Source organism: Mauremys mutica, unplaced genomic scaffold (genome assembly GCF_020497125.1).
Source record: "Mauremys mutica isolate MM-2020 ecotype Southern unplaced genomic scaffold, ASM2049712v1 Super-Scaffold_100329, whole genome shotgun sequence".
Classification (NCBI taxonomy): Eukaryota; Metazoa; Chordata; order Testudines; family Geoemydidae; genus Mauremys; species Mauremys mutica.
Window position 1 is genome coordinate 1 of NW_025423315.1, and position 10,924 is coordinate 10,924.

General features: G+C 55.4%; 1 non-coding gene across 1 annotated transcript; it reads left to right on the top strand.

The window, feature by feature from the left end:
* The first annotated feature begins 10,079 nt into the window (after positions 1-10,079).
* On the top strand, positions 10,080-10,153 carry TRNAI-AAU. The gene has a single exon. It is a non-coding gene; the product is annotated as a tRNA-Ile (tRNA).
* Positions 10,154-10,924: the final 771 nt, after the last annotated feature.

The following is a 10,924-nucleotide window of genomic DNA, read 5'->3' on the forward strand; positions in this document are numbered from 1 at the left end:
AGGAAATCAAAGAGAATAATATTAATACATTCAAACCAAAGTCCCCAAACAGACTAGTATTGGTTTCTCAGCAGAAAATTTTCAGTTTGGGGAATTTTGTTTTCTCAGTCAGACCTTGCCAAGGGAAGCAGGGAGAAAATGTTGGAGTTGCCTCCTTCAGAACAGCTTGGCCTAGACACTAGCTGTGGTTCACTGTTGTAGCCTTGCTCAGGATGGGAGTATTTCAATTATTTGGGGGAGGTCCCGGGGTGTTTGGGGGATGATGAGGATGTTACCTTTTGAGATAAAAACTAAGAAATATGGGACTAGAGAATTTTTTTTTTTAAAGAAATCTGGGATTTAGACATTTTATTTAAAGCAAGGGGGGAATCTGAGTTTCTGAGAAGGTTTTTGTTTGCAAGAAGCAACATTGTTTGGTCTGTCATTGTACCAAAGGGGGAGATGGTTGTCTACAAAGGAGGGGTGAAGACTAAATGCATCCGATGAAAATGGGATTCAAACCCATGTGTGCAGAGCACAATTGATTAGCAGTCCACCACCTTAACCACTCTGCCACCTCATCAGAACTATCAAGAAAAAGACAGGAGGAGGAATCTAAGGCCAGCAGAGATAGGGACACTATGGAGTTTTTAAATACTAAGCGGAAGCAGGGGCTGAATGAGCTCCCCCCTCACATCTAGTGAGGAGCTGGGGGAAAGACTTCAGGAACAGACCGTGTTTGCACAGACACACTACTCTGCCTAGTTATGCAGCATGATGGGGCCACTTTCCCAAAATGACCAGTTTTGGCTGGTGGTGGGTTACAAATCACTTCAGGATTGAGTGGAATGAAATGTTGTTATCCTTCCTGCATGAGTGAAGGGCAGCAGAACATACCTAGTCGGTCCTGATGGAGGGGTGGGTGGGTGAGGAATAGCTTTTATTGGACTTTGTAGAAGTGATTGAGAACATCACCCTAAACCAGTGGTCCCCAAACATTTCACACTGTGCCCTCTTAGCCATGGCTGTGGCCCCTCGGCAGCCGCAGTCAAAAACCGGGGCTGGGAGTGGGGCTGTTGCTTGCTGGGGAGAGGGGTGCAGACAGGGGTAAGGGGGTCGAGGCTGTGCTGGGAGTCAGGGGCCCAGGCTGAGGGTGGGGTTGGGGAAGAGCTGGGACAGTGTGGGGCTGAGTGGTGCTCCCTCCCTGCCCTCCATGGGGCCTGGCTTGGGCCCTGAGGTGCCCCCATGAATGTTCCTCTGTGTCTCCCTAGGAATCATGCCCCACATTTTGGGGACCACTGAACCCTACTGGCTAAGCAGGGGCTAGTGATGCCAAAACCCAGGGAAAGGGAGAACAGGGGCAGCAGCCCTGGCACCAGAACCATGGCCCCAAACACTTCTGCCTGCGGCCCTGCCCTCTTTCAACCCTTCCACGCCTTCCACCCACGGCCCCATCCACTGGGCACCTCTGTTTCACCCCTTCCCCACTGGCCCCACCCTGCTCACTCATTTACTCCTCCCCCCCCAGCCACTGCAGCCCTGAGACCAGAGAAGCTCAGTGTCCCTGCTGCAGCCCCTGGGCCAGAGCGGGGGATGGGAGCTCCTCTAGGGCTTGGGACGACATGGGGAGACTTTTCCAGGGGCCCCAAATCAGCCGGGGCACTCGGTGATCAAAGAAGCACCCTGCGGCAGGGCAAAGGTGCACACTGCCAGTGTAGTGTCAGACACGGCTTCCTGGGGGGCTCCCACACTTCGCCCTGCTTGTACCCGGTGCAGGAACATTGTGGGGGGAGGGGCAAGTGATGACACAAAGATGCAGCTCACCCACCCCCAGCATCCCTCCGTGGCCCCATAGAGGGTTGGGGGGAGCGAGGAGCAACACGAAGTGCCCCATCCATCCTGGTCACTGTCCCCATCCAACCTGGGCTGTGCTGGGAGGGGAGCATCAGAAGTTGCTGCTCTCTGCCCTCCCCTGATGCAGCCCGGCTGAGGAACGTGACCTGGATGCAGGGAGCTCGGATGTGCTGGAGATATGTTGGGAAAAGGGACTGTCTGAATTGCCAAGGCAGGAAACGAACAATCTACAGCAACGTCATTAGCCACAGACACACTCTAGCCAGGCTCCAGCCAGTAGGGAAATGGGCAGGAATTCTTGCTGTTCAGCCACGGCCACATGTACAGAGCTGCACAGCAGTGAGTGTGCTGGGGAAGCTGATGTGAGCAAACCACTGGAAATGACCCTTCAGTGAGAACAGAACCCGAGTGTAGAAAGGCCCCTGTGTTAAGTGGTTGTGGCTGAGGCCTTAGGGAGCTGGGGTATAACAACATAGGTGTCTTTCTGTGGAGGTTTGAGTCTTGCTAGGCAGGGAAGGCTGGTGTGTGGTGTCTCCATGGTTGTACTTTCAGTGATGCAGGTCTCTCTCTCCCATTGTTCCATGGGCATCCTACTAGATTGCCAGCTGCTTTCCAACTGCAGTGTGGAGACAGTGAGTGTGTGTGGGGAGAGACAGTGTGTTGAGCTAGGTAGGAGAGGATCATTATTATCCCTACTTGAAAGAGGGAGAAGCTAAGGCTGAGAAAGGAGAATTGACTTGTCTTAGGTCACACAGCCAGTCACTGGCAGAGTTGGTAATAGGACCCAAGAGCCCTGATTTTCAAACTAACCATCGGATCTTGAATTTCAGACATTGAATGACCTGAATAAAGTGCTCTCCGATGAGCTCCACACCAACAACAGTGCACAGTAATTATTCAAGTATCAGAGGGGTAGCCGTGTTAGTCTGGTTCTGTAGAAGCAGCAAAGAGTCCTGTGGCACCTTATAGACTAACAGACGTTTTGCAGCATGAGCTTTCGTGGGTGAATACCCACTTCTTCAGATGCAACATCTGAAGAAGTGGGTATTCACCCACGAAAGCTCATGCTGCAAAACGTCTGTTAGTCTATAAGGTGCCACAGGACTCTTTGCTGCCAGTAATTATTCAGCAAGTATTTGAGGAGAACTGCAATGTTAGAGAAAATCATGAACTGCTCAGAGACCATTTATGCAGAGAAGCAGCAAAATTCATCAAACATATGACTGGTTCTGACTTATTTACTCGATGTTAAAAGAGAACAAGGACCTGAGTCTCCTCCCTGTCAATAACCCACTGCTCAGCCAATCAGGGTAGAGACTGAGGACGAGAAGCTGAGGGTTCTCACCAGAGAGCCCAAAGGATGGCCCAGGTCACCGGTGGGGATCACTGCCCGAGCACTATTTCAGCCCCACATTTTTGGGTGGACCTTCCACAGTGGGAGCTGCCGAGCACTCCCCCGCAACACACACACACACACACACACACATACACACACACACACACACACACACACACCTTCTGGTGTTGGGAGGGGAACAGATGAAAGGACAAAAGAAGCAAGAGACAAAGAGAAAGGAGAGAGGGATGGATGGAGGAAAAGGTGAAACAAAAAGGACAAACTCAAATGTCCCCAGTGATTCTAAGGGACAAAATCCCAGGTGTGGAATAAAATTCGGCCTCCTTAAGCTCGTGTTTTCCATGCCTAGAATTCAACTGTCACCAGATGGATCAGACTGAACAGGTTTCAAACCTTGAGGAGGCTCTTACCTTCTAAACAGGGACGGCTGTTTTCTAGTAAAATCACTAAAAGGGATGGAGAAAACTCGAAAGAGGTTCCTCCTGGCGCTCACGTACGTGAACCCGAATACTCTCTCAGTCCTCAGAGAGAGACCTGGAGAAGGAGACTTGCTGAAGCAAAGCCACAGGGGTCTCTGAGGTTTCCCTGGCCCCTCGCCCCTCTCCTGCCTGGCTGATGTCAGCATCTCTCTGTGAGGTCACCACCACCTTTGACCAATAGTCTGAGGTTCTGTAAAAGGCCTTTGTGATGTCACTGCCACACCCCTTCCTTGCTGTGCTAATGTCCTGCCCCTGGCCAGGCACTTTGGAGGTTTGAGCTACTCCCTGTGGATCACCCCACTCAAGGAGCGTTCGTTCTAGGAAGCAAGCCGGATAGACAGGAAAACATCAGACGCTGCTCCCAATGCTACACTCCGTTTTTCAGAAATTAGTCAACTTTATGGCCAGAAGAGACCATTAGAGCATCTAATCTGACCACTTGAGGATCACTTGAGCTGCAGTCAAGCACTCTACCACTGAGCTATACCCCCACAATGACCTGAGTATGGAATCGTGATCTCCAGGACTTTGAAGGACAAATCCTGCTTCATCGAGCTCCTTTGCCATTCCCAGACCACAGGTGGTTTTAAAAATGGGGTTTGATTAAACTTCTTAAATGTGGTAAACACCACAGCTTGCACACCCACCGATATAGCTTCTCCCACTGACATAGCTGCCACCACTTCCAAAGTGGCATAACTGCACCCACAGGAAAACTCTCTCCCCTCAGCATAGAGCAGTGGTTCCCAAACTGTGAGTCAGGACCCCAAAGTGGGATGTGACCCTGTTTTAATGGGGTCACCAGGGCTGGCATTAGACTTGTTGGTGCCTGGGGCTGAAGCCAAAAGTCTGAGCCCCACCACCCAGGGCTGAATCCCTCAAGCTCTGGTTTTGCCCTCTCCTAACTGGGGCAGGGCTCAGGCTTTGTCTCCCCTGCCTCTGCTCAGTGTGGAGGGGCTTGGTCCCTCTTTCCAGGGCCATGTAGTAAGTTTTTTGGCAGAAGGGGTTGCAGTGAAAGGAAGTTTGAGAAACGCTGGCATAGAGCCTCTGAATATGTCTAGACTTGGGTCCCTGGGGCACATCAGACACTGAAAGTACAGCCATGGAGACACCACACACCAGCCTTGCCTAGCAGGCAAGAATCAAACCTCCACAGAAAGACGCCCGTTGCTTTCTAGTCCATCTCCCTAAGCCCTCAGCCACCACCACTTAACAAAGGGGCTTTTCTACACGATGGTTCTGGTCTCACTGAAGGGTCATTTCCAATTGTTTGCTCAGACCAGCATTAGGGGAAATGGTGCCCTGGGCAAAGCTTGTACTTTGGCACTTCCCCATTGCCCCTGGATGATCCCCACTCCCCCTTTACCGCTAGCTCCTGCACTCCCAACCCTTGCGCCTCCTTCACCCCTAACTCCTGCCCCCTCCTGTGCCCCCTTTGCCCTTAACTCCCTGTGCCACCAGCCATTGCCCCTCTCCTGCAGCCCCTTCACATGGCTCCAGTGCTGGGGGCCCCGCACTTGTTCTCCCTTTCCCTGGGCTTTGGCATCACTAGCCCCTGATTAGCGAGTAGGGTTCAGTGGCTCCCAAAATGTGGGGCATGACTCCTAGGGAGACACAGAGGAACATTTATGGAGTCAATGAAATCAGTTGAGCTTCTTCAGTCTCTCGCTGGAGACATTTCCCTTGTTTTTAAAGGCAAAAATCCTGATCTTTCCAACGGGAGCTGCTGCTTCAATGTTCAGTTTGGGGAGGGATTTGGCTGCATTCAGAGATCTGCCCGCGGGTTACAATCTGCGATCCGAAGGGCCGAACGCAAACAGCGTTTAGATGGGACCGTTAGTGCCGCCCCCATGTGGCCAAAGTTCAGAACTGACCAGCAGAGTTTACAGCTGGAGCCTGGGACGCTCCTGAGCAAACTGGGCCCAAAGCCTCTCGCGTGGGACCCTCGCTGTGCGGTAGGAGGCGGAGGGAAGCTGATTGTCAGGGCTCAGGGCTGCACCCTGCCATGCTGAGCCGGTGTCTGTGCTAAGCTCGGCATCAATCAGGTGATTCTGGGCAGTTCGGGGTCCCCGGGCTCCCACAGGAGGGTGAAGCAGGTCACCCCTGGAGCAGGTAAAAGCTGCAGGGTGACAGTGGGGTTGCTGCTCCTAAGCACCGCCTGGGCAGGACAGGGAGAGCCAGTTATACCCCCCCCCCAGCCTGTATCGGGGGATGGGAGCACTCACACCCTGGGGACCCACCCACCAGAGATCTACTGGGGGGGAGAGTGGCACCCACACACCCAGGATGTTGTGGGGGGGGGGACAAGGGCATCCACACTCCGGGATCCTCTGCAGAGGGACGGACACCCACACAGCCAGGATTCTGTATGGAGGGCAGAGGTACCCGGACACCTGGGTGGGGGAAGGGGGCACCGAAACAGCCGGGATCTTACCTGGCAGGACAGCGGCACCTGCAGCTCGACATGAGACGGGGGCGGGGGAAGCAGGAGCATTTCCCAGTTCCAGGCTGTCCCCGTCTGGCCAAGGCACAGAGCTCACAAGCAGAGTTTAAAGCTCCAGCTGCCAGGCAACAAAACAAGCTGGGCCCTGTGGCTGGTGCCTGTGATCCCAGCTCCTGGGGAGGCTGAGGCCGGCGGATCGCTTGAGCTCAGGAGTTCGGGGCTGTGCTGATCAGGTGTCCGCACTAAGTTCAGCATCAATATGGTGATCCCGGGGAAGCTTGGGGTCCCCAGGTTGCATAAAGAGGGGTGAACCGGCCCAGGTCGGAAATGGAGCAGGTCAAAACTCCTGTGCTGATCAGTAGTGGGATCGCACCTGTGAATAGCCCCTGCAGCGTAGCCTGGGCAAGACAGTGAGACATGGTCTCTTTTTACAGGTTTCAGAGTAGCAGCCGTGTTAGTCTGTATCCGCAAAAAGAACAGGAGTACTTGTGGCACCTTTAGACTAACAAATTTATTTTAGCATGAGCTTTCGTGAGCTGCAGCTCACTTCTTCGGATGCATAGACACCACTACCCCGCAGAGCCTGGCTGGGGGGATGGGAGCACCCACAGGATGGGGATTCTGACTTGGGGGGAGGGACGCCCCCTGCAACACAGATCTTGAAAATAGAAACAGCGACACCCACACACCACAGATCCTGGATGGGGTCAGGGGAACCACACACGGGAGCTAGTTCATGGGGTGGGGGACACACCCTTATGCTCCATTGCACCATTCTTAATGAGAAGAACGGGGGCATCCACACAACACGGATCCTTAACGGGCGGGGGGTCACCCACACACTCCACTATTAACCAGGAGGGACAGGGGCACCAGACACCCCCAGTAACATGGGGAACACCGACATCCACCAGATCCCTCATGGGGAGTAAGACAGAGGGAATTGTAATGGGGCCCGGCGCACCCACGCACCGGGGATTGTTAAGGGTTGAAGGGACAGGGACACCCACACACACTGAGATCACGGCCTTGAAGGAACGTAAACCCTCCACAGAAGGACCTGGTCTGTTCCATGATGGCAGCCCAGCCTGGGTGAGTCAAAGTCTCTTTTTATACAGGCACGCCCCAGAGATCCTGACTAGGGGAGAGAGACACCCACCCCCCAGAGATCCTTAATGGTCTAGGGTGCACCCACACACCAGGGATTCTTATGGGTGGGAGGAATGGAGACAGCCAGACACACTGAGATCACTTCCTCCCAGGAGCCTGGGCCAGACAGGGAGACACAATTCCCCTTTACAGATCTGCCAGACAACCTTCCTCCCACTCCCTCCACACAATGTTCTTATCTGGAGGTGAAGCCAGGGAAATCACATGGAGGATTCTTATCTGGAGAACTGGGGGTACCCACTTACCACCAGAGATTCTTAAGGGCAGGAGGAACAGGGACTCCCAACTCTGTAGCATGGGGGTGGGTCGCCTGCTGGGATCATCGGGGCATATTTCACCTCGTCAGCTCCCTGCCATTGCCTTGGGGGGCCCTGGTTCACTGCCTCTGGCACCCAGTTTAGCCTCCTTCCTGAGGGCTGAAACGCTTTGATCTGTCTAAGGTCTGTGGGATCAATACGTGTCATGGTGTAATTCTGTGTTATTCGGGGCTCAGACTAGCTGAGCTAATGGCCCCTTCTGCCCTTAAACGCCATGAAAACATTTCCCTGGTTTCTCCTTGCGCCTGACAGACACCACGGTGAGGGGCCCAATAGAAGATCCTGGACACAGCGCTCTGGCTCTTACTTTACTTGGGGACGTCAGCGCTTTCCTAGCAAAGCTGCTGCTAAAGTTCCTGGATTTGGGGAACTGTTCGGCTCCGATTCAGAGATCTACCTGCGGGGTGTGAACCTGCCACGAGGAGCGGGAAACGCAACCAGCAACGGGAGGCGTTGGCTGAGCTCCAGGCTGCCCCCGTGTGGCCAAAGCTTAGAACTGAGCAGCGGAGTTTAAAGCTGGCGCTGGGAAGGACCTGAACACACGGGGCACGAAGGCTCCTGTGTGTAACACTTGATGGGTGGGCAGCTGGGCGTAGCTTATTGCCAGGGTTCAGGGCTGCAACCCGGGGTGCTGAGCAGGTGTCTGTGCTCAGGTTGGCCTTGCTATGATGGTTTCTGGAAAGTTTGGGGTCACCAGTCTCCCTAAAGAGAGAGGAGCCAGGTCAGCCCAGGAAAGGAGGCCGGCAAAATTCTGGTACCAATTGGCCGTGGGACTGCCCCTGTGAAGAGCCACTGCAGCCCCGCCAGGGAGAGCCGGTCTCTCTTTATGCAGCCCCCCCCCCCCCGCCACCATTCCTCAGGATGAGGGTTGTGCTCAAAGATCTGTGCCCCGTGTTTTCACCTCCATGTGAAGCGCACAGTGCAAATAACCCTCAGCGCATCAGCTCAGTTCCAGGCTCCACTTCCACCAGCTCAGGCAAGATGGTGCAGAGGAGCCCCTGGGTGGCTGTGGGCCTGGGGAGGCTTTTGATTTTTCGGCTTGACCGCTACGGGCAGCAAGGCCAAAAGTCAGATGGCCGGCTCTCCCGTCCACCACGCTCATCACGAGCCCTTAGTTGACCGGCTCGGAGAATGCGGGCATCGCCCCCCACTACCTCTCACATGCAAAGCGAGCGCTCTGCCGCTTGAGCTAATTCCCCGCAGCTGGCCTGACTCTCAGGCACCGGGCAAAAAAAGACAAGAGCTCTGTGGCCTTAAGCAGAACACAGCCTGAAATGGGGGCGGGGCGCTACCCAGAGCTGGGGAAGGGGGTCCGAGTCCCAGCCACGCTCCTCGGCACAAACACCAACGCTCCCTCCCTGGAGTGTGTCTGGGCTGAGAGTTAGCCCCTGAAACAAGCACCAAACTTCAGAAGACAACACAGGGATAGATCACTTGACGATTGCCTGCTCTGGCCATTGCCTCTGAAGCGCCTGGCATCGGTTACTGTCAGAAGACGGGATAGTGGCCTAGATGGACCATCGGTCTCACCCAGGAGGGCCGTTCCTATCTTCACCACTTTCCTCTAACCCAAGCAAAGCCCGGAGCAGGCCCAGCTCAGCAACTCTAGCAGGCTCCCTGGCCCCTGTCTCAGCATACAGCAAAGCGACCCTGCCTCCACCAGGATAGACAGCCACCGACTCCCTCTTCCAGACCAACGCAGCCCTTCCCCGCTTTGGCTGTCTCCAAGCTGTCTGCATGCTCTGCTCTGCTCTGCTCCACGGCTGCCATGCTGCCTGAGATCAGGAGGCTGCGAGGTCTCACAGTCTCAGCTGAGCTGGTATCGCGTGCCACCCCGCCCATCTCCTCATTCCCTTCATGGACCCCTGGGATGTGAGTAATTCTGTATTTGAGTGGCTCTCCCTCCCGGCCAATGAGCTTGGCGTAGACTAGCAGGGAGGGAGGAGGAAAGGGATTGTGCTCCAGTGAGAGCTCAGAAAGAAAGGTGCAGGTCCCCCACTAGAGCCCAGCCCAGCAGAGCAAAGCAGAGCAGAGCAGGCTGGAGAATGTGTGTATGGGTCTGACTACTTCTCCCATGCTCTTCCATTTGAGCTAACTTCCCCCAGCTGTCTCCAGCCTCCCAGTCAGCGCAAGGGGGAGAAGGGCCGGGGAGGAAGAGCTTTGTGCTCCGCAAGGGCTGGCTTTCTGGGAGGCCAAGCGGGGAGAGGGATGGAGGCCACTGGAGGAGCTGAGCCGGCTGACTGTCCATGGCTTCTAAAAGAAGGGCAAGAGAAGGTCCTGGGGCTGCCTTGCCGCTGGAGAATGCTGCCATTGATCCCGCTGCCTCTCGCATGCAAAGCGAGCGCTCTACTACTTGAGCTAATTCCCCTACCTTGACAGGTAGTGTCTCGATCCATTCATTCGATAACGGAGGCCACATCGTTCCCCGCGCCAGCCAGTGACTCCTTCCAAAAGGGTCAGGCAAGGGAGGCTTTGCCGTTGGCAAGTTAGCTCAGTTGGTTAGAGCGTGGTGCTAATAACACCAAGGTCATGGGTTCAAGCTCCATGCTGGCCACTCCGGGAGGGAGAGGGTGGCTTCTGCTCTTTTGGCTGACTGCTAGGGGTGGCAGAGGCCAAAACCAGGTGGGCCTGGAGCTGGCAAGAGCCCTGCTGGGCGCAGGCCCCGGGCAGGACCAAGCTCCTGACACTTCCTTGGGCTCCCCTCCCTGGGCACCTCGCTCGACCTGCTGCCTGAAAGGAACTTGGAGACGGGTGAGCCCGGCCGGCTGCCTTCCAGGCTCATAGGAGGCCAGGCTTGAGCTGCCCGCCCGCGAAGCCAAAATCGCAGGCCTGCCGGCTCGCCCCCAGTGTCCACAGTGGGTTGACCCGATGGCCCGAATTCTTGCCGGCCGCCAGCTCCACCCAAATGTACCCGACACCGGATCACGCTCCCCAGCCCAAGCCACAGAGGAAGGCTTAATACTCGGCACCCCAACCTAGGGGAGAGGCTTCACACTCCGCCGGCGCAGGGTGACCTTTGGGACTTCCCTGGACACCATCCTCCCACCGCCCACAGCCAGACCCCCCAAGCCCACCCCTCCGACAGGAAGGAGCAGGAGGACCACTCCGCCCAGGGGCACCACCACTTGAAGTCAGCTTCACTTGCTTTCTCTTCTACCCCTTTCCTCCCAAGTTATGCGCGCCTCACGGGAGCCGGCCCTGGTAAGAAGCAGGCACCGCACTCTGACTGGCGCAAGCCAAACGCCCACACCGAGAGTTTAGCACGGGCTCTTGAGGCACTGGAGGAACCCCATGCAGACGCACTGACGGAGCTAAGCTTTACGGC